The sequence below is a fragment of the Lolium rigidum genome, chromosome 3, assembly GCF_022539505.1.
Source record: "Lolium rigidum isolate FL_2022 chromosome 3, APGP_CSIRO_Lrig_0.1, whole genome shotgun sequence".
NCBI lineage: Eukaryota > Viridiplantae > Streptophyta > Magnoliopsida > Poales > Poaceae > Lolium > Lolium rigidum.
The window spans coordinates 82469995-82479843 of NC_061510.1; positions in this window are offsets into that span (position 1 = coordinate 82469995).

The window sequence follows — 9849 nt, forward strand, 5'->3', positions numbered from 1 at the left end:
CGAAGTGGTGTTATGAGATACGATAATTCCTCCGGATGTTCCTCGGCAATCTTGATAGGCAAGCATTTCCTAAACTCCTATCTCTGCAGGAGTCGCTCACCTATTTTATTTTACCTTCTCTCTTATGCTAGCCTTGAGTTGTGTTCTTGTCACGTGTTCTATCCACTTGTTACCTCAAGCAGCCCATATTGCCTCCACCACCCTCCTACAGCTGTTGTTTGGTTATCGGGTCTGCCTTGCGAGTCGTAGTGCATGCTAGTGCTGTTTATATCTCGTTACCGTTATCGCTATCTTATCGGGTTATCTGTTGTGAATCATGACACATGGTTTATGGATATTTTTGTTGGCGATACTCATGCTTTACTTAATTGTTAACAATTAAAATTGTAAGCAGTCTGTGAGCCCCTTTGCTAAAGCATCGGAACTTTGACTCGCTAATGTCCCCTAGGACCCGAGTTCTTGTTATCTGTTCCCAGACTGAGCTCTCTACCCGTACGTGGGGACGATTATCGGGATCCCCCTCATCCATTACCTTTTCTCAAGTCAGTTGAAAAGGGGGCCACAACCTTGGTTTTATTTGCTTATGCCATGTATGCCATGCTTTACTTATTGTTGCCTTCGGGTGTTTACTTCCTGTTGCCTTCGGGTGTTTATATTCTGTACTGTATCCTACGGGACGTTTAGCGAAGCGTGTGGTTTGCACGCCTAGCCACCGACACAAACCCTGAGTCCGTCTCGGAGTACGGCCGAACTTCTTCACGGGTAGCTTAGTCGGGTGGCCCCCTAGACTTTTTTTGTTGAATTGGGAATGGTCTTGTTGTGAGACTCCGCACTTTTTATGCGGGTTCGAGCATGCGTATGGTTACATTTGGGCAACCCCTGCAGGGTGTACATCTTATGATAAGCCGTGTCCACGGTTATGGATGACTTGGAGCTGTTTAACTCGATCATAGGACAACTTACACCTTTATGTTGTTGTTAATAACTTGCTAATAAATTGCATAGTAATTTAGCATTATTACAACGGTTACCTAATAAAACTTGTCAACAGCGTGTGTGTCTTTGTCAGTACTTCTTTGCGAAGGGGGGACACATCGGTTGGGTTATGTTTGCAGAGTATAGAACTGTTAGTTTATGCGCTCTCTCACCTTCTCTGATAGACGAATGTTGTAGAGTGTCTCTATAGGTTTTTAGTGCTTGCGCGTTGCCGCTTAACCCCACCTTATTTCCTATGACGTTCCTCTTGCGTCCTCTAAGTCTCCTGCGTGCCTCGAGTACAAAGGACGACTGGTTGACGAATGCTTATACGTCTTGAAGTCTTGTTAAGTACGAACCCGTACTTATTGATGCTTTGGGACACAACCGGGCAGGTATGAAGACATGTTCGATGAAGACGACGTTAGCAAGGTTACCTTCGGCTTGGCCTAGGCAGGGTTATGGACGTCACTGGTTATCTTCAGGACTCTTACTCCAATTTTTTCTTGTCCTTACTCGGACATATTAGATCTTCTGTATGATTTGTATCTTTGTATTGTATATTTGTATCTTGACTCGTTGGAGTCGTTGTTGTAGTATATGTTTCTTGTGGGCTCTATTGTAATCCTGTTGTAATGTTACCGCTCGTGTTAATTCCCCTGGCATCACGTGTGTGATTCTTCGCGCACGTCGTGTCAGAGGGTGTCTCTGAATCGATATCGTGCGGATTTCGGCGGGATCGCTGGAATCCTCATGGTACCGGTTCCGGGGCGTCACATATTGGCAGCGAATTGAGGGCAAGTTTCACCGGTTGAGGTCGAAGACGGGTTAAGGAGCAAACCGCATGATTCGATCTTTTTAAGGCCAATACGACACAATCAAGTCATGTTCTTCCCGGTGGGCTGCTTGCTTGGAGCAAGTGAAGAACAATCGTCCAAGTGGTGCAACAATTGATGATTTCTTGAGTCATTTCTTTCCAAGTTCGAATCTTTTTAATTGCAATGTTGACTACCTTGAAAGTTCAAAGATGGTAAACCTAGAGGGGGGGGTGAATAGGTTTCTACATATTTTAATTCTTTCTTTGCAATATTAGGCTTTGCGGAATATAAAGGTGAGCCTAATGCAAACTAGGTGAAACAACCTATATGAGGATACAACTAACTCGAGCATGAAGGCTCTCACAGGCAGTTAAATCACAAGTAAAGAGTTCGGTTAGAGATAACCGATAGCACGCGGAGACGAGGGTTTATTCCCGTGTTCCCTTCCTTTGCAAGAAGGTACATCACGTTTGGAGGAGTGGAGGTCCCACGAAGGATTCCCCGCGCCACGAAGGCTCACCCTATTCTCCGGAGCCTATCCCACGAAGGAATAGCTCACTCACTCGTGGTAGACTTTGAGGTAGCCTCCAAACCTTCACAATCTTGTCAGGAGCAAATCCACAGCCCGGATTCTTCCGGACCACTCTTGCCCACCTAGGGTTTACAAGGAACCCTAGAGAGCAAGCTTCTTGATGAATACAAGGGGGAATGAGATTTGGCTTGGTAGAACTGTAGATCGGGTCCTCCTCTATCGTTTCCCGGAGGGATTTGAGTTTGGGTGGAGGAGGAGGGAGATCTGAGGCTTTTGGTGTTTCTAACAATGGAGTATGAGAGAGAGAGCTCAAGAACAGCTTGTAGTGTAGTGCCTACCCTTTCAGAGGTAGGAGAAGGGCTATTTATAGTGTCACTTGAAAGATGGTCGTTCCTCACTTGACACATCAACAGATTCCCCGAGAAACCCGGTCAACCGGGCCTGGCGCCGGACTGGCCGGTGCAGGGGCCGGCCCGATCGGGCCAGGGACCGGAACGGCCGGTCCAAACCGGATCTGGCGCCGGATCCTGACCGGAGCAACTTCTTTGGCTACTGGATCATGCCCGGTTGGCACAAGCGTGTAGGCCGGTTGGGCGCCGGGGCACCCAGTCCCTCATCCGGTCCGACCGGGCCAGCGACCGGATCGGCCGGTCCAAACCGGGCCGGCGACCGGACGCTGACCGGACCAGCGCCCCGACCTTACTGGATTCCATCCGGTTGGCACCGGTCTTGGGGCCGGTCGGCGCCGGTCGGCGCCGGGCTGGTCGGTGCCAGGGCCAGTCTGACCGGGCCAGGAACCGACCTTGCTATGAAAATCCTCTGTTGATTTTTCATCGAAGTGGGGGGTCTCCCATTGCCTTCTTGTTCCATTGATACACCATTATACCTCTTTGGCTAATACCTGGGAATCATCTTGTAGACATGTATTAGTCCAAATACTCTAGCACGGTGTCATAGTTACCAAAATAATGGATAAGGGTAAAATACCCTTACAATCCCCCCTTTTTGGTATACGATGACAAACCGAGCTAGAGTCACATATAGATATTATGATAAGCCTTAAACCTTGATTCCATATGAGATATTGAGACAGCTCCCCCCATAATGTGTGCACTTGGAGAATTTGCGTTTGAATGCAAAGTGCAACATTTGTGGAACATGAGAAGCTCCCTGATGTCTACGGGTGCTTCTATTCTTGTAGACAGTGTTGGGCCTCCAAGAGCAGAGATTTGTAGAACAGCAGCAAGTTTCCCTTAAGTGGATCACCCAAGGTTTATCGAACTCAGGGAGGAAGAGGTCAAAGATATCCCTCTCATGCAACCACTGCAACCACAAAGCAAGAAGTCTCTTGTGTCCCCAACACACCTAATAGGTGCACTAGTTCGGCGAAGAGATAGTGAAATACAGGTGGTATAAATAAGCGGTAGCAACGGCACCGGAAAAGTGCTTTGCCCGGGACGATAAACAAGCGAGTAGTAACGCAGCAGTAGTAACGCAGTAAAACGAGTAAACAAGCAGCGATAGCGATATCTAGGAACAAGGCCTAGGGATTAGACTTTCACTAGTGGACACTCTCAACATTGATCACATAACGGAACGAGATAAATGCATACTCTACACTTTTGTTGGATGATGAACACATTGCGTAGGATTACACGAACCCTCAATGCCGGAGTTAACAAGCTCCACAATAATGCTCATATTTTAGTAACCTTTAGTGTAAGATAGATCAAAAGACTAAACCAAGTACTAGCATAGCATGCACACTCGTCACCTTCATGCATATGTAGGAGGAATAGATCACATCAATATTATCATAGCAATAGTTAACTTCGCAATCTACAAGAGATCATGATCATAGCATAAACCAAGTACTAACACGGTGCACACATCTGTCACCTTTGCACACGTGCGGGAGGAATAAAACTACTTTAATAACATTGCTAGAGTAGCACATAGATAAATTGTGATACAAACACATTGCAATCATAAAGAGATATAAATAAGCACCTCACTATGCCATTCAACGGTGAATAAGTGATTCGTGAAATATAGCCTAAGAGACCCACACGGTGCACACACTTGTCACCTTTACACACGTGGGACAAGGAGTCTCCGGAGATCACATAAGTAAAACTCACTTGACTAGCATAATGACATCTAGATTACAAGCATCATCATATGAATCTCAATCATGTAAGGCAGCTCATGAGATTATTGTATTGAAGCACATAGGAGAGAGATGAACCACATAGCTACCGGTACAGCCCCGAGCCTCGATGGAGAACTACTCCCTCCTCATGGGAGCAGCAGCGGTGATGAAGATGGCGGTGGAGATGGCAGCGGTGTCGATGGAGAAGCCTTCCGGGGCACTTCCCCGCTCCGGCGGGTGCCGGAACAGAGACTCCTGTCCCCGGATCTTGGCTTCGCGATGGCGGCGGCTGCGGAAGGTTTTCCGTATCGTGGTTTTTCGCATCGGGGTTTTCGCGACGGAGGCTTTATATAGGCGAAAAGGCGGCGCGGGAGGGTCGAAGGGGTGGCCACACCATATGGCGGCGCGGCCGGGGCCCGGGCCGCGCCGGCCTATGGTGCGGGGGCCCGAGTGCCCCCCTCCGGTCCTTCCGGGTGTTCGGATGCTTCCGGTGAAAATAGGAACCCGGGTCTTCGTTTCGTCCAATTCCGAGAATATTTCGTTACTAGGATTTCGAAACCAAAAACAGCGAAAACGAGAAGCGGCACTTCGGCATCTTGTTAATAGGTTAGTTCCAGAAAATGCACGAATATGACATAAAGTGTGCATAAAACATGTAGGTATCATCAATAATATGGCATGGAACATAAGAAATTATCGATATGTAATGAATGCAGCGATCAAAACAATGGTAATGACATGAGTAAACAACTGAATCATAAAGCAATGACTTTTCATGAATAGCACTTTCAAGACAGGCATCAATAAGTCTTGCATAAGAGTTAACTCATAAAGCAATAATTTAAAGTAAAGATATTGAAGCAACACAACGGAAGATAAAGTTTCAGCAATTGCTTTCAACTTGTAACATGTATATCTCAATGATAGTTTGTCAACATAGAGTAATATAACAAGTGCAATATGCAAGTATGTAGGAATCAATGCACAGTTCACACAAGTGTTTGCTTCTTGAGGTGGAGAGAGATAGGTGAACTGACTCAACATAAAAAGTAAAAGAAAGGTCCTTCAAAGAGGAAAAGCATCGATTGCTATATTTTTGCTAGAGCTTTGGTTTTTGAAAACATAAAGAGAGCATAAAAGTAAAATTTTGAGAGGTGTTTGTTGTTGTCAACGAATGGTAGTGGGCACTCTAACTACCTTATCAACCAGACTTTCAAGAGCGGCTCCCATGAAGGACGTTATCTCTACCAGCAAGGTAGATCATCCCTCTTCTCTTTTGTTTACACATGTACTTTAGTTTAGTTTTTCTTTATTTATGGATGACACTCCTCCCAACCTTTTGCTTACACAAGCCATGGCTAGCAGAATCCTCGGGTGCCTTCCAACAATCACATACCATGAAGGAGTGTCAATTTGCAAAATTAAGTTGCTTACTGATGAATCAGAGCAAAACATGTGAAGAGAATTATTAATGCAAGTTAATTAATTGGGGCTGTGCACCCCATTGCCAGCTCTTTTTGCAAAATTATTGGATAAGCGGATATGCCACTAGTCCATTGTGAAAGTCCGTCGAAGTAAATGACAAGATCGAAAGATAAAACACCACATACTTCCTCATGAGCTATAAAACATTGACACAAATCAGAGGTGATAAATTTTGAATTATTTAAAGGTAGCACTCAAGCAATTTACTTTGGAATGGCGGAGAAATACCATGTAGTAGGTAGGTATGGTGGACACAAATGGCATAGTAGTTGGCTCAAGGATTTTGGATGCATGAGAAGTATTCCCTCTCGATACAAGGCTTAGGCTAGCAAGGTTATTTGAAACAAACACAAGGATGAACCGGTGCAGCAAAACTCACATAAAAGACATATTGTAAACATTATAAGACTCTACACCGTCTTCCTTGTTGTTCAAAACCAATACTAGAAATTATCTAGACTTTAGAGAGACCAATTATGCAAACCAAATTTTAGCATGCTCTATGTATTTCTTCATTAATAGGTACAAAGTATATGATGCAAGAGCTTAAACATGAGCACAACAATTGCCAAGTATCAAATTATCCAAGACATTATAGCAATTTACTACATGTATCATTTTCCAATTCCAACCATATAACAAATTAACGAAGAAGTTTCACCCTTCGCCATGAACATAAAAAGCTAAGAACACATGTGTTCATACGAACCAGCGGAGCGTGTCTCTCTCCCACACAAGCATTTATTCAAACAAAAACAAAAACAAGAAACATACAGACGCTCCAAGTAAAGTACATAAGATGTGGCCGAATAAAAATATAGTTTCAAGAGAAGAAACCTGATAATTTGTCGATGAAGAAGGGGATGCCTTGGGCATCCCCAAGCTTAGATGCTTGAGTCTTCTTGAAATATGCAGGGGTGAACCACCGGGGTATCCCCAAGCTTAGAGCTTTCACTCTTCTTGATCATAGTATATCATCCTCCTCTCTTGACCCTTGAAAACTTCCTCCACACCAAACTCGAAACAACTCATTAGAGGGTTAGTGGACAATAAAAATTAACATGTTCAGAGGTGACACAATCATTCTTAACACTTTGGACATTGCATAAAGCTACTGGACATTAATGGATCAAAGAAATTCATCCAACATAGCAAAAGAGGCAATGCGAAATAAAAGACAGAATCTGTCAAAACAGAACAGTCCGTAAAGATGGATTTTATTAGGCCACCAGACTTGCTCAAACGAAAATGCTCAAATTGAATGAAAGTTGCGTACATATCCGAGTATCATGCTCGTAAATTGGCTTAATTTTCTGAGCTACCTACAGGGAGATAGACCCAGATTCGTGACAGCAAAGAAATGCATAACTGCGCGAGTAATCCAAATCTAGTACTTACTTTACTATCAAAGACTTTACTTGTCACAACAAAACACAAAACTAAGATAAGAAGAGGTTGCTACAGTAGTAAACAACTTCCAAGACACAAATATAAAACAAAGTACTGTAGCAAAATAACACATGGGTTATCTCCCAAGAAGTTCTTTCTTTTTAGCCATTAAGATGGGCTCGGCGGTTTTAATGATGCACTCGCAAGAAATAGTAGTTGAAGCAAAAGAGAGCATCAAAAGGCAAATTCAAAACACATTTAAGTCTAACATGCTTCCTATGCATAGGAATCTTGTAAATAAACAAGTTCATGAAGAGCAAAGTGACAAGCATAGGAAGATAAAACAAGTGTAGCTTCAAAAATTTCAGCACATAGAGAGGCATTTTAGTAACATGAAAATTTCCACAACCATATTTTCCTCTCTCATAATAACTTTCAGTAGCATCATGAGCAAACTCAACAATATAACTATCACATAAAGCATTCTTATCATGAGTCTCATGCATAAAATTATTACTCTCCACATAGGCATAGTCAATTTTATTAGTAATAGCGGGAGCAAATTCAACAAAGTAGCTATCATTATTATTCTCATCAAGTGTAGGAGGCATAGTATAATCACAATAACATTTACTCTCCATAGTAGGTTGTACCAAAAGATCACTATTATAATCATCAGAAATAGGAGGCAAAGTATCATCAAAGAAAATTTTCTCCTCAATGCTTGGGGGACTAAAAAGATCATGAAAACCAGCTTCCCCAAGCTTAGAACTTTCTACATTATTATCAACAATGGTGTTCAAAGCGTTCATACTAATATTACTACCAGCATGCAAATAAGATTCCATAGGTTTTTTAATTTTCGCATCAAACAATCCATGTTTTAAATCAGGAAATAGAATAAGAAGCTCACTCTTGTACATTATGCCAAACTAGTGTAAACAAGAAACAACAAGATGCAATTGCAGGATCTAAAGGAAATAGCTTCGAGCACACACACGACGGCAACAGAAAAGTACTTTACCTGAGACCGGAGTATGAGTGCCTTTTTACCTTTCCTCCCCGGCAACGGCGCCAGAAAAGTGCTTGATGTCTACGGGAGCTTCTATTCTTGTAGACAGTGTTGGGCCTCCAAGAGCAGAGGTTTGTAGAACAGCAGCAAGTTTCCCTTAAGTGGATCACCCAAGGTTTATCGAACTCAGGGAGGAAGAGGTCAAAGATATCCCTCTCATGCAACCCTGTGATACGTCTCCAACGTATCGATAATTTCTTGTGTTCCATGCCACATTATTGATGTTATCTACATGTTTTATGCACACTTTATGTCATATTCGTGCATTTTCTGGAACTAACCTATTAACAAGATGCCGAAGTGCCGATTCTTTGTTTCTACGCTGTTTTTGGTTTCGAAATCCTAGTAAAGAAATATTCTCGGAATTGGACGAAATAAAAGCCCGGGGGCCTATTTTCTCACGAAGCTTCCAGAAGTCCGAAGACGAAACGAAGTGGGGCCACGGGGAGCCAAACCCTAGGGCGGCGCGGCCCCCTTGGCCGCGCCGCCCGATCATCCGGGGCCCCTGTGCCCCCTCTCGACTTGCCCTTCCGCCTACTTAAAGCCTCCGTGACGAAACCCCCGATGCACGAGAGCCACGATACGGAAAACCTTACCGAGACGCCGTCGCCGCCGATCCCATCTCGGGGGATCACGGAGATCGCCTCCGGCACCTCGCCGGAGAGGGGAATCATCTCCCGGAGGACTCTACACCGCCATGGTCGCCTCCGGAGTGATGAGTGAGTAGTCTACCCCTGGACTATGGGTCCATAGCAGTAGCTAGATGGTTGTCTTCTCCCCATTGTGCTATCATTGTCGGATCTTGTGAGCTGCCTATCATGATCAAGATCATCTATATGTAATTCTATATGTTGCGTTTGTTGGGATCCGATGAATAGAGAATACTTGTTATGTTGATTATCAAAGTTATGCTTATGTGTTATTTATGATCTTGCATGCTCTCCGTTACTAGTAGATGCTCTGGCCAAGTAGATGCTTTTAACTCCAAGAGGGAGTACTTATGCTCGATAGTGGGTTCATGCCTGCATTGACACCGGGACGAGTGACGAAAGTTCTAAGGTTGTGTTGTGTCTGTTGCCACTAGGGATAAAACATTGATGCTATGTCTAAGGATGTAGTTGTTGATTACATTACGCACCATACTTAATGCAATTGTCTGTTGCTTTGCAACTTAATACTGGAGGGGTTCGGATGATAACTCGAAGGTGGACTTTTTAGGCATAGATGCAGTTGGATGGCGGTCTATGTACTTTGTCGTAATGCCCAATTAAATCTCACTATACTCATCATGATATGTATGTGCATTGTCATGCTCTCTTTATTTGTCAATTGCCCAAGCTGTAATTTGTTCACCCAACATGCTGTTCGTCTTATGGGAGAGACACCTCTAGTGAACTGTGGACCCCGGTCCAATTCTCTTTACTAA